The sequence below is a fragment of the Pezoporus wallicus genome, unplaced genomic scaffold, assembly GCF_028554395.1.
Source record: "Pezoporus wallicus isolate ANWC-B61680 ecotype Strahan unplaced genomic scaffold, APGP_CSIRO_Pwel_v1 contig_3017, whole genome shotgun sequence".
Lineage (NCBI taxonomy): Eukaryota > Metazoa > Chordata > Aves > Psittaciformes > Psittacidae > Pezoporus > Pezoporus wallicus.
The window spans coordinates 3124810-3138262 of NW_026638957.1; the positions used below are offsets into that span (position 1 = coordinate 3124810).

General features: G+C 39.9%; 1 protein-coding gene across 7 annotated transcripts in view; it reads right to left on the reverse strand.

Moving 5' to 3' along the window:
• The window catches only part of TC2N (tandem C2 domains, nuclear), a 34380-nt gene that overhangs the window by 17135 nt on the left and 3792 nt on the right, over positions 1-13453 (reverse strand). For 2 of the 7 annotated variants that reach the window (XM_057413319.1, XM_057413316.1), the window contains exon 1: positions 484-543. The exons of the other annotated variants lie outside the window; for them this stretch is intronic. The gene's annotated coding sequence lies outside the window, so the exon portion shown is untranslated. Of the gene's footprint in view, positions 1-483; positions 544-13453 lie in introns of those variants that run through there. 7 annotated transcript variants of the gene reach the window in all.

The window sequence follows — 13453 nt, forward strand, 5'->3', positions numbered from 1 at the left end:
TGTTCATGCTTCTCCTATCCTCTTTCACTCACGTGCTATTTGAACATACATCCGTACGCGTTTACATTTTTCATTCAACATACTCCATTCTTCACATTTGAAAACACTTGTTATGAATTATGCCAAAATTGCTTTCTCTGAGGAACTACTGCTTTCTCATAATTGTATACACATGAATCTGAAGATTTGGTTTATTATATTATTGTCTGCTATGCATACAGAAATAGAGAGCACTGACTTCCAGCACAATAAGAGGCATGTAATCTACCAAAGAATGAGAACAAATCTATAACAGCTGGTTAACATTAAAAGAACTTTATGACAATGCTAACTGGCCTCATTTAAATGTCTTTATCCATATCCTTATGTTCTCTTTTCAGAGGGACTCAGACAGCTGCATTGCCTCCTGTCCAAAACTTTAGCTGTCTAAGTCTAGTTATTTTCCATGTACCTAAAGTACACAAGGTTCTTTGTAGAACATACCCAAGATGTGATTCCAGCTCCATGGAGGTCAGAAGACACCAAGCAGCACATAAATACTAGCTGAAGGGATGGAGAAGACAAGAAGTGAAAGGGGGAAAGCATAGAGAGAAGATGACAATTATACACAAATGGACATATTTACTCAGTTATCTCAATGGCAAGAAATTGCTGAAAGCTTCTGTACTCCAGCACAGGAGTTATTCCCACCTGCAGCTTGAACAGTGTTGTCATTTTCTTTGTATGTGTATTCAAAGACAGCTAGGGAACCACACAAATACTGTGGAAATAATACTAATATCTCCAAAACTTTTATTTCATTAAAAGCCCCTCAAAATTCTGATGGATGCCAAGTGGAGATATTAAGCTACAGGCACTTCATTTAACTTAGAAAACGTGCTTTCTTGTGTTAACATTATTTATTTCCATGGGTAGGGAGCAACTGAAAGTTATCAACAGATGTATCAATTTGCAAATATGGAACAAACACAACGAATCCTTACTGACCTGCTCTTTTGCACCCTACAGTACCTCCTCACTGTTAGTTGTGTTTTACCTTATGGGTTTTGCAAAGTCACTGAGAGCACGTGGCTTCATGAGGAAGTCTTGAATTAACTTGGTATCTTTAAAATACTAATGTAAAATAATGAAGGTTTATTATTATAAGTATATAATTGTTCCAGAATTAGTCTTAATCCTGAGCTATCACAAAGTACTGATGAGAAGGCAAGTCTTAAAATGTATTCCCATGAGACCTACTCTACTGAAAGAAGGACCTAAGGGAATATTTGGTTTAATACAATTTCTCTGAATAATTTTTGCTGACATTAACTATTTCCTCTAGTTTTATACTGCTCTTTTTTGATTAGTAGACCAAAATGAACAAAATCCAAGTGAATGTAAAAACCTCAGAAGCAGCCTGAATATGAATAGCACACATTATTCTGGAAAATGGGAATACTACTGAAGAGATTACAGCTTAGTTTCTATCCAGACACTGTAACTCTAAACAGAATCCATCACTCAGTACTTGCTCTGATCTCAAAATTGCCCATGTGTGTAAGTACAGCATGAGATCTGCATCAAAAAATCTTCAGAGGCCATGCCACCGACTCCAGAACCTGATTTGCATCTATACTGGGGCACTAAAAGAGGCAAGCGAATTTCTCGTTAAATTCTTCACATTTCTAAGGATCAAATTTTCACTGCTGCTCTTCCCTCAGAGGCATGCTCATGATACCTAAGCCTGCTAGAACTACAAGTTTACTTTAAGGTTCCCTTGCAGTGATTTTCCTTTCCAGCTGTTATCGGTACACAGCTGGTGTTAATATGCTTTACTCTTGTTCACCATGTTTAAACTGGGCTGAAACAGCTGCTTCATTTGCTCTAAGCTTTGAAACAGTGGTATCTAAGCCTCAGTGGCAGTTTGCACAGGCAAAACATCTTTGATCTCAAAATGTCCAGATTGAATTTATTCACTGCTGCTGGTGAAGAAACCAAAATGTCAGTAACCACCCTACTTTCCACCTACATAAAGTGGAAAAATTGATTTTTCTGCATCAGAGAAGATTCAGTTCATGGTAGGGATCTTATTTTCCCCAGAACTATTTAGCTGAGGCCATTAATGTAAGCAAATAAACAAATGTAAATAGTCTGTCACAACCAGTTTCCTTTCCATCAAGAGTTGAGTGCCTTACCTAGAAAAAAAGGGCTTTTTTTTTAAAAAAAAAAAAAAAGTTTAAATATTTTAAGCTTGAAAATGTAATAGTTTAAGTGACAAAATTCGTGCTTTTGTTCCTAGACTTCTACCAGACCCCCATTATAACAAAAAGACCACATTTGCCAAGGGATAGATCACCAACATGCAGGGCTCCCTCGTTCCACTTTGAGCACTTTGCTTTGTGAAATCATAACATGGATGGTCTCAATACAGTATCTCTGTACTTCATTAAGCTACAAAGATAAATATATATGGGTGTTTTTTTTTGTTTAATTCAGAAGAGCTATCTTGGCAATAAATTAGATGGCTTGGATCCAGTTCATTTATTTTCTCATATCTTTGTTTCCCAAGTTACTTAAGGTTAGTTACACAACTTTCACTGCATGCAAAAGTTTCATCTTAATCATGTGGGACAGAGAGAAATTTATCAGGTTCTGTTAATTAACCAAAAATGAACAAAAATCTTGCAGAAAATTAAACCAGTATTTCATGATCTTGACAGAGGTTGACATTTCTATCAAAGGTTACACTTCTCCCACATGCCAGAAACTTTTGCGGGTGTCAGCTACCCAAAAATCCTTAGTGTATCATTTAAGAGTTGTTAAAAGGTTGTACTAACATGCATTTGCCTGGAAATTTACCAAATAAACCTGAACTATAGAGACGTTTGTTAGGTGCACCACCAAATTCCAAAGAAATACTGACTTTCCAGCTATACCATTCTTCTTAACAAGAAGTTAGGACTCCTTGACCCCATCTCTAAGTTTTCAAGTGAATTTTTGTTAGGCAATATGCATACATCAAAGACATCCTCCATTTTGGAGATATTAGGCTGAGAAAATGATAGGAAGAAAAGGAGAATTATCCCTGATTATCAGACAAAATAAATGAGAAAAAGAAATCAAATCATTTGCAGTGGAAGAGGGAACAGAACCCAGATCTTCTCACTCTGTCTCAAACTCTATGGCTTCCTTGGTATTTTTCCACTGATTTCAGTGAGCTTTTTTATTTCTCTCTTCCCAGTATCAAGCCAAAATAAGATAATCAAATGTAACTCAGCAATAGTTCTTCCACACCAAGGAAGAAGAAGAGCCAAGTTATTAGAACATCCTGGAAACAACAAAGTTTAAAAACCAACCACACGCATACACTGAGCCTAGACAATTACAATCACTACTATTTTAATGGGTTTAGATGGAGAACATAAATTATCTTAATGATTTCCAGATTTCTCAGATAGAAATTTTGAATGAGCTAAAATCAGATAAAGTATCAAAGACTTCAGTTCCAAATGACTCCAGGATGATTACAAGACAGAGCTGTTTGGAGAAGAAAGTAAATATTTTCAACAACTCATTAAATAAAAAGAACATGGTAGAAAATGGATGATTGCGGTATTAAATATTAAAAGCTGAAAGCAGTCTGAAAAAAAAATCAGTCTTTGCTGTCTTATGATAAAAAGCTGTGTTTTGCAACAAGTTTGTAGGCTGTCGATGTATTTTACAGCATCTAGACACAGCAGTGCTCCATAAGAGTTGATCAGGTAACACATTTAAAACTATGCAACAGATACAAAGGTGAAATAGCTGATGTCAAACTGGGAAAGTTAGCTAAACCAGAGGTTTCAAACGTGATGAGATTTACTGACAGCAATAAATGTATGAAACACATTCTCAGATCTGCATTCCAGAAACACATCAGAGCAAAATTTCTAGTAGCAGGAAGTCATCGCAAAGCAGGAGGTGTAAAAGTTGTTCTTCAGCATTTGGGATAGATCCTCAAATGACATAAGTGTCTATAGCTCCAGTAGCCCCAGCAGAGCCACAATATATTGCAACATCCCAGGATCTTGCCCTGTGAAGAAAGTGAGCTCAAGCTTGCCGGTTCACACCTCAGCCAAACAGCACATTTATGCTACCTCTGTGCCTTTCTGCCTTTCATATCCAGGAGACACAGTCAATCCCACCCATATAAATCCTTCAAATTGTGTAACAGTACCCCTGCAGGTCTCAGAAGATTAACAGGAACATAGCACAGCAAAAGCTGCTCCTGATGCAGGTCAGACAGATTCTCTTTTGACAGTGCAAATGCTGCAAAAGGTTTAACTCCAGTGGCCAGCTGTTTTTTGAGTTTTGTTTCTGGGGGTGAGCGTCTGGGAGCTGCTCAACAGTCTGAGCACAGCTTCTTGTCTGAAGAGGGGTGCCTGGGACCACTGCATCTCAAAACCAGTCAACATGAGTAAACAGCTTCAATGGTTTTGAGAAATTTGCTTCCAAGTACTTTGCTACTATATCAACAAGGACAGCACATGCACCCAACTACACACATCGCACCATGCATAGTCATACACTTGCCAAAGGCATAGAATCATAAAATCATTGGATGGTTTGTGTTAGAAAGGACCTTAAGATCATCTAGTTCCAACCCCTTTGCCATGGGCAGGGACACCTTCTAGTAGACCAGGTTGCTCAAGCCTCTGTCCAGCCTGGCCTTAAACACTGCCAGGGATGGCACATTCACAACTTCGTTAGGCAGCCTATTCCAGTGCCTCACCACTCTCATGGAAGATTTTTTTCCTTATATCCAACCTAAATCTCCCCTGTTTAAATTTAAACCCATTGCCCCTGTATCACTACAGTCTCTGATGAAGAGTCCCTCTCTGGCATCCTTGTAGGCCTTCTTCAAATATTGGAGGCTTGCTATAAGGTCTCCACACAACCTTCTCTTCTCCAGGCTGATCAGCCCCAATTTTCTCAGCCTTTGTATGGGAATAAGCCCCATGGTTTAAAAAAAAGCCCTATTTTATGGTGGACTGTAAGCAGGTCTGACTTGCATCATCCATACAGGGAAGACAGGCACTTCAAGTGGGTCTGAGCATGTGAAAAGACAGCACACAAGCTTTTGTTGCTATTCATTATAAACCTAGACAGTAGTAGAAAAGGAAACAAAAAATGCCATATCAACACGCCTTCCAGGTGCATGATAAAAGATTCCTACCTATGCCTGTTCCAGAAGACCCTCACAATAGTGATATCTGCAGTAACTAGGGGTGGGTAGGGGGGTGTGTGTGTGTGTGTGTGTACATACACCTTCGTTCCCTGCTTGTAAGTCAGGGAAAAACACAAAAGCTCTGGAATTTGAGTACAGAGATTATTCCAGTTCTACCTTCTAAGGAAATGAAGAAAAACGTGAGGCTTTCCTTCCTTTTTGTGCCTGGAAAGTGAAAGGGATTTCACCCTGACAGTAGCGGGTTGCAAATGAGTTGCTGAAACACAACAGAAAAAAGTCAAGTTATGAGAAGGCTTTTGAAGGACAAAACCAGAAAGGCATTCTTGTGAGAGGCAGCTTACAAACAGTTTGACAGAAACATAATGAAAAGATGCAAAGCTCTCCCAGTGCAGCAAATAAATGCAGAAAAAATACAATTACATATTTAAAACTGAAAGAAAGAGACTATGCATCATTAACCTAGTTCAAATGATGGGTATTTTATGATGGACCATTGCACAGCTTTCCTGGCTCAAAGAGCCTAGTGGCATTGTTTAAGTAGTTAAAAAATTAAATCTAGTAATAGAAATAGATGGCAAAAAGTTGCTGGGAAGAGTGTCATGCTCCATGATGCAAACAAACCACTAACTGCCTAGGCAGAGGAAGCACCTTCCCACACTGGTAAATGATGGCACAACAGCCCATCCAGGAAAGCTTTACCAGTTCTTCTCACTGATCCCAGAAACAGGAAACTGAACTGAATGGACAACTGGTCCGAACCAGCATGATTCTGTCCTGCAAACTCCTCTCATTCACTTACAGTTTGCTAAAGCAGAATCTCCCTTTTGAAGAGCAGAGGGCCCATTATTGCACCTTTGTCCCATCTTCCTCAGATACTGACACCCCTGGATTTCAACCAGTTACTGCTGCGTTACACTGAGCAACATAAGCAGGAAAACTCCTGGGGTTTATGTCAGAAAATATTCCAATGGCTCATCACCTTCACTGTTAATATTTTAACTCAATTTGCAGTTGTTTGGCATTTTTTTTCCCAGTTTTTATGTCCCTTTGCTATATTAAGAGTGTTAATTAGCAGTAGTGTATCTTCATTCAGATCTTAAAAGATTAGGATCTCACCTTTTGTTGTATTTCTCTTCAGTAAGAGAAGTAGACCAAAGCTTCTCTGCCCAGATGAAGATGATCTAATATATGTGTCTCTTCATGCAGGCCCTGAACTGAACCCTACAGAAAATGCACTTGTGCAATCTAGCTATGGTTTCCCTCAGCTCAGCAGCTGTTTCTTCCCAGGGCTCCAGGCTGGAGGTGGCCAAATGGCCTTCAGTACATCTGTAGATGCAGCCCTGGCACAGACCATGAAACAGAGTATATCGTGAACAACTAACTGCTTTTGCCTACTTCCCTGAAGAAAAATAAAGCTGAGCAGGTGTGTGTGCTTGAGCTATTGTGCTACAGGAACAACTGCCTCTGTTTTACAGGCACCATTTGGAGAAGGGGAACAAGCCCTGGCACAAGTACACAGTCCAAAGCCATCCTTCTGACACAGCCCCCAGGGACACCCTGACTGGCTTAGCATTACAGCCTTGCACCTGCAGCCCTTAGATGCAGACTTAATCCAACCCTACCCCAGTATGCAGAAGATTAATAACATCATTTACAAGGGCCAAAAGAACACTTTTCATAAATCTGAGCCAATTTTCTCATGCAAGATTTATATTTGAATTAAGAAGGGAACATTATAAATCTATCCCATGCTAAAACTTAAAACTTGGGATTTTAATATGCTGAATCCCCTATGCTCTGGGCTTGAAAAGTTGATAGTGTTTCTTCCTAATGCTGCATTAGGCAAGTAATCAATTCATCCAATTACTGAACTGACAACACTGTTCCTGTGAGCTGTAGATAAATTCACTGACTTGGACAAGGATGTACAATATGGTATGTATTGGGGCGGTAAACACAAATGAATAAATCCATTATGTTGGACTACAGATCATTTTGGACTCAGATGGAAAACAGCAAAGCAAAAGTTGAAGTCAGGACACCAGAAAAGAAAATTTAAGAGACTGAAATCTCTGTAAAAAGAACTTGGCTTTTGATGAGAGCATGGAAAGAATTCAACATAAGATAAGTCCTTTGCTCTAAGCAGATTAGGAAAAAATCATTACTATCACCAATGGTTACTTAACTTAAGACTTTCTTTATGTATTCTGTGTCAGGTTTTAATCCAGTTTTCTCTCCTTCAGCAGTAATGCCAGGAAGCCACAAAAATAGAACTGTCAGCAGTCCCTCTAAAGCCCCAATACTAAAGAGAACTGTTAACATCTGGATGTATTTTTCAACAGGACAGCCAAAAAGAAGGTATTTTAGGCAAGAGCATCTGCCTGTGCAGTGGAGTTCCCTAACATAGCTAAATGTGTCTAGCTTTGAAAAGATGGCTCTCAGAAATCAACTCAGTGAAACACTTAAAGAGAGCACTGAATGGCATCCAGGGCTCCTCAACCTCTGCCGTGACCACGGAGCCACACACATGGATACACATGTAATATCCAGACAGCTAACCAAAAATAGCTCCTCCTGTATATATAAAGAAAAGAAGAGTCTTGGCCTACAAGAGTCAAAATGGAATATTTCTTTTTTTATATATATATATATATATATATATATATATATATATATATATAATAAACACACACATATGCACACACGCACCTACTGCTTTGGTTTAGGTGAAGCAGTTTTTTATTAGTTATTTTACATTAATTATTCAATAGTTATTTTACAGATAATTATTATCCTCTTTCATGATGAAAACAAAAATTTTTAAATTATGGAGTTTGCACAGGCTGAGGATTCCCTGTTCAGCAGTTCTGCTCTGCACTATCACTATAACCAGTTACAGCACTGTGGTGAGAGAAAGGAAGTAAGCAACTGGTGTAAATGAAGGCTATAAGACTATGGCTGAGATTAAGAAAGGCAACAGGTGACTGCAGGAGATCCCATATATGAAATAGATTAAATAGATTGAACAAATGACTTGAGAACAGGAAATGGGAATTGATCTAAATTAATTCAAATCCAAAATACACTGGGTGTATGGCTCTGCACAGCATGTGCACTGAGCTCAGGAAGCTGCCCGAACATATTTTAGAAGTCCAGGAGGATCCCATCTTTATAAGATGTAACAATGCATTATTTTTTGCTTTAAATCCACCCAGACCAGGGGCCCACGACCACTTTTAACAGCCCCAGCAGTGCCTCTCAGCTGCCTGGTTGGAGAGGTTGGCAGTTGCCCAGGCAGAGGAGTGGAAACCATGCACTGCTGAAAAGAGGTATTTTTGAAGACTTTTGCATCAACACTGGGAGAAACCAGCAGAAATCAGAGCTGTCTCAATTTGATGGGAGTGTTGAACATCCAATTTATTATCAGCCAACCTTTGCTACAACTATGGGGTATGGTGGTGAGGCTCCACTACCTTCTGACAAGACATAGGTCCTGAGAGCAGAAGCTGACAGCATGAACTTACCATTCCCTTTTCCCCCTCAGAACAGATTTGCCTAACAACAAAGCAAATAGCTATACCATGAATGTATGGGGGTTTTATCCTGTTAAGTTTAAATCAACACTCTTCACACAAGATTTTTGACCCAAGATTTCACACATTGGTGAAATGAGATCTGGAAGTACACATACCACTGAACTGAACAAAAGCCAGGATGATTCATGGAGATGTTCTGTGCTTAATCAAGGTTTCATGAAGGAAACTTTAGCTACTCCAGTCAGTGCTGAGCAAACAGAGAACCTGAATGGGAGACTGACAGAGAGTTTCCAATCTAGAGGCTGACAATCCAATTTTGCAAAAGTAAATTGCGGGGGGGAGAAACCCCACACCAAAAACCCAACACAAAACTAAAATATTTTGAATTTTACTCTACTATGAAATTAAACCAATCTTGGGATTGTTTTGTTGTCACCTAGAAGATCAGTTCTAAATGCTTTATAAATCTCTTGGAAATGGGACACAGAACTGTTTGGTTTTTTTTTTTTTTGTACCGGTTCACTGCTACCCACAGCAGCAGTGCTAGCTCAAGTGACTTTTAAATCTTGTTCTCTGACTAACCCTCCTCTCTCTATGGCAGGTGCTTTCCTCACTGGAAGATGTACAAACACAGAGGGATGGATGCTTTAATTCTGTAAAGAGAACTCACCCGTAGCACCCCTTTATCTGCCCCTCCAGCCCCTGCCAAGCTGTGGTCAAGGGGTGGACTATTTTCTGGTCACATGAACCACTTGATGCTGTGCAGGCTGGCCCAGCTCCAACAAGCAGGGTGGACAGGGCCACATCTAGCCCCCTCAGACTGGAGGCATGAGGGTGCTGTGGGACCAAGGGGTTTCATTCCTCAGGTGTAAGGGACCCTCCTGCAGTTCTGGTGATGAGGCTGTCCCACAAAAGCCAAGCAGTCTTTTAGCTCTCCATGCTCCAGACAAAGACAAGGTGCTACACATGTGCATCGACATAACACAAGCGTGCTCTTTTGACGAGTCTGGAGGGGCCCAGGGGAGCTGAGCGGGGAGCCAGGTACCCCTCTGCCCAGGCTGGAGCACACTGAGCAAGTGTCCAGGTTCAAGGCTCCAAAGCACAGGTGCAAAATTAATTTAAATGCAGAATAGGTTTTGAAGCCACTGGATCATGGTCCTATATATCTTTTCTGGACTTGAAAGCTAGTTTAATTGCCAAAGCAGCATCTCCAGAACTGGCTCTTTAGGCCAGATCCAAAGCTCTTCACAGTGACCACAAGAGCCCCCAGACACTAAGGGCCTTAATCTGGGGCCTAATTATCTTTTGTTTCCAGTTTAAGTGTGGATATCAGACCACTGAGAAAAGGCTTCTGAACAAAATCACCAATGTACAATTTACAGGAAAGAGAGGCATGAGATAGTTGACATAATTTTTATTTTGGCACTGAGTTAATGTAAACTTCAGCTGCGATGACAGGCAAACAAACACTAGTACTAAGCTTAAGAGAAGTGTCCTCACTAATCCTGCGTGGTTTGATGTATTAACATGAGTAAGAAATATGATGCAACAGAGATGAGCTCAAACCAAATCCAGAATTTGAACCTCTTCCCACATGAGTTTAGGTTTGAAGATTCATCCCAGCCACAAAAAGCTATCAACATAATTTTTCTCTGCAGAATCAATCTTTCTGAGGGAGCCTGAATAGCATTACTAACCAGTATGACAACACAGCTTAACCCAAACTCAGCCTGTCCTACTTAAAGTCAAAACCCCCTTTGCCTTTCCCCTTCAAGGAACAATGTCTTAGGTTCTCTGCTGACAGAGATTGGCTGTTGTCCTACTTAGCTTATGTAAAGAGAATATTTAGAAGACTTAAAGTATCGTGGGAGACAGAAATTCAGAGTAAACAAAGTCGTTCTTTTATAAAATGAAACAAGAGTCCAAAAAGGGGGGCAATAGGTCAGTATATGCATCACACAAAATTCACCAAGTGAAATAAATAACACTTTAATCAAGCAAACCAGTTCAATAAACATTTCCACCAAAGGCAAAAAGGCATAAGCCAAAGCGGATAGGATTCACAGGAACACAGTAGGCCTAAGCTAGCCAAATCCCGGCTTCCTAGCAGAGGCTGCTCACCACACATAGCAGCTGCATCCTCCTGTCCTGAACTTGCCTAAAGGGCTGGCCGCTACCAAGAGGGGCAGTTCCTGTTGGATGTAGTAGACATGCAGCTGCATGATGAGTTGGCCCAGCTCATTGATTAGATCCAAACTAAACCGCCAAAATAAATGAACTTTTTCGGTTTTTTTTTAAAGTACTTTTCCATCTCCCCCTGTGGTTGACTGCACAAAGTGGGGTCAGTGTGCTGTGAGGAAATTGGGGGGGGGGGGCAGACCTGGACTGCCCTTTTCACAGCCAACCCACATCCCTGGGAAGTGCGTTTAGAGTAATGTACATCTGAAGCTGAAACACCTACAAGTATGATGAACAGAGGCTGAGTGAAAAGCAAACCAGCTGATATGAAACAGAACACAAGTGACAGGACAAAAATGTATTATGACTAAGCCTAACGGTTAGGACAAAGAAAAAGAGACCAGAGTCTGAGTTTTTTCTCCAACACTGTAAATTAATACCCTATAGACACATAACTGATGGAGCAATCCTGCTCACATTCACTCTTTCCATAGCATAAGGAAACTAAATCACCAGGGGATCCACCACCTAAATTAAGTGCAGAAAAGGGCAGTGGATTTGATGGAACTTCTGTGGTGTCCAACATACCCTTTGGGTGCAGTGCTCTTAGTAGGTGTGATTTTTATAGGTATTTGCAAGAATCAAGGGACACTTTAATAATAAATATATTTTTCTTGAAATCCAATATTGCTTGACCACAGCTAGTCTGCAAATATACTTTTAATATTTAATTTACAGCTGGAAAAAAAAAACCAGAAATCAAACTTCTCCACTCCTGGATTTGTGCCCTAGCCACTGAATTGTAGGACCACAGCTCACCTAATGAATATTTCTGTATTGAAAGCAAAGTGAAAAAGTTTCATAAGTAAGGAGCCAGAGACCACCAGCCCAGAACAACACACAGGTTTATGGCTCTAACACTCTCTTGAGAAATAAAAGATGCAAATTCAGAACTTGGCTCTTCATATCTGGATAACACCTCTAGACAAAGCCTAGAAAAAATAAGAAAGCGGTAAGGAGGGAACACATCAGTATAGTCCCCCTGCATGTCTTTTAAGTGGTCCTGATCATCTATATGTAATCTGAAGACACCTGGGCTCTTCAGGAGCAACTTGTCAAGGAACACCTCACTTCTAGATCCCTGGACAGCATGGGCAGCTAACTAATCAACACTGTCAAAACTAAAGGCACAAGCAGCAGCAGATCTCAATGCATTTAGTGAGTATTACTGGAAAAAACCTGAGTCTGCACAGATCAGAGACTTAGGACTGCAAGGATATAGCTCAGAGGTGAGGGTGCCCGCAGAATCATCCCAAGCACTTCACAGCTGTGGTGCAGCATACATCCCCTGAGATCTAGTTCTCTTCCTGCACAATTAAAGTGGCACTGACTGGAAGTGTACCTTAGAGGAATGACCATATCAACCTTTCTGTTCTTATCTAGTGAAATGCATCGCATGAGACATTGGGCATGTTTTCACATTGAAGAAAAGTTACCAGACCAGCTTAATTTAAGATGATATTTATTTCAGAATGCTGTTTAATAATCAGAGTGATCTAAACCAGCCAGGAATCCAGCTGTATGGTATGCATTAAAAAAAAATACACCGTGGCTTTTGAACAGGACAGTTTGAAACTGCTTACGAGCATGACTGCTGCTTTAACAGTGCTCTTGGATACAGCAGGTTATAACTTCACTAAATATAATGTATTTAATGATGCTAATTTCATGCAGTACAGAAGGGAAACTGTCTAGCTATATTCACAACTTCCTTCTGAGTTTCGGTAAACCACACCTCTAATTACCTGAAGTGTTCATAGGGAAGGAAATAACCTAATTAGTTGTTTCTTGTCTATGAAAATGCTTAGCTGTTAATTCACACAGAACAGCAGGATTTTAAAAGGACATTTTCTTATAGCAATACCAGTTTAAGGCTGTTTTAAGTACAATTTAATCTCAGACCTAATTCCTATGAAGATTTAATTCTGTAGTAGTTCAATATAGTGAATATTTTCCTACCTCCCTCCATTTCTCTAGGTCTGTCACTTGATAGAAACTACAGTCCTCAGACAAATCTTGGAAGCACACTGTAAAATTATCACTCATAGCCATAAGCAAACAAACCGCAGGCACTGAAAGGTCTCCACTCCAAACCCCTGATCCTGTATCCTGGTGACAAGGCACTGTAGATCTGCACATCACCTGTAACACAAACTGCCCATAACAAATACTGCGTTTTGTAACTCATGTTCTGCAAGTTGAATTGTCTGTCCAGTTTTAGCCTACTTAGAAAAGCCACTTAGATCAACATGCTGACATTCATAAAAAAATCTGACTTTAAAAACACACTGTCCCATTCAATATACCTATCAATATGCACTGGGGGAAATACATCAGTTTGTAAAAAAGATCATTAACTTTTGTTTCTCAGGAGCCTTCTTTAGTTTTTCAAGGGCACAGTGAGAAAGTAATAATTTACAAATCACAGTAGTATCATTGTATACTCATGTTTAAATACTCTAAGTATCAA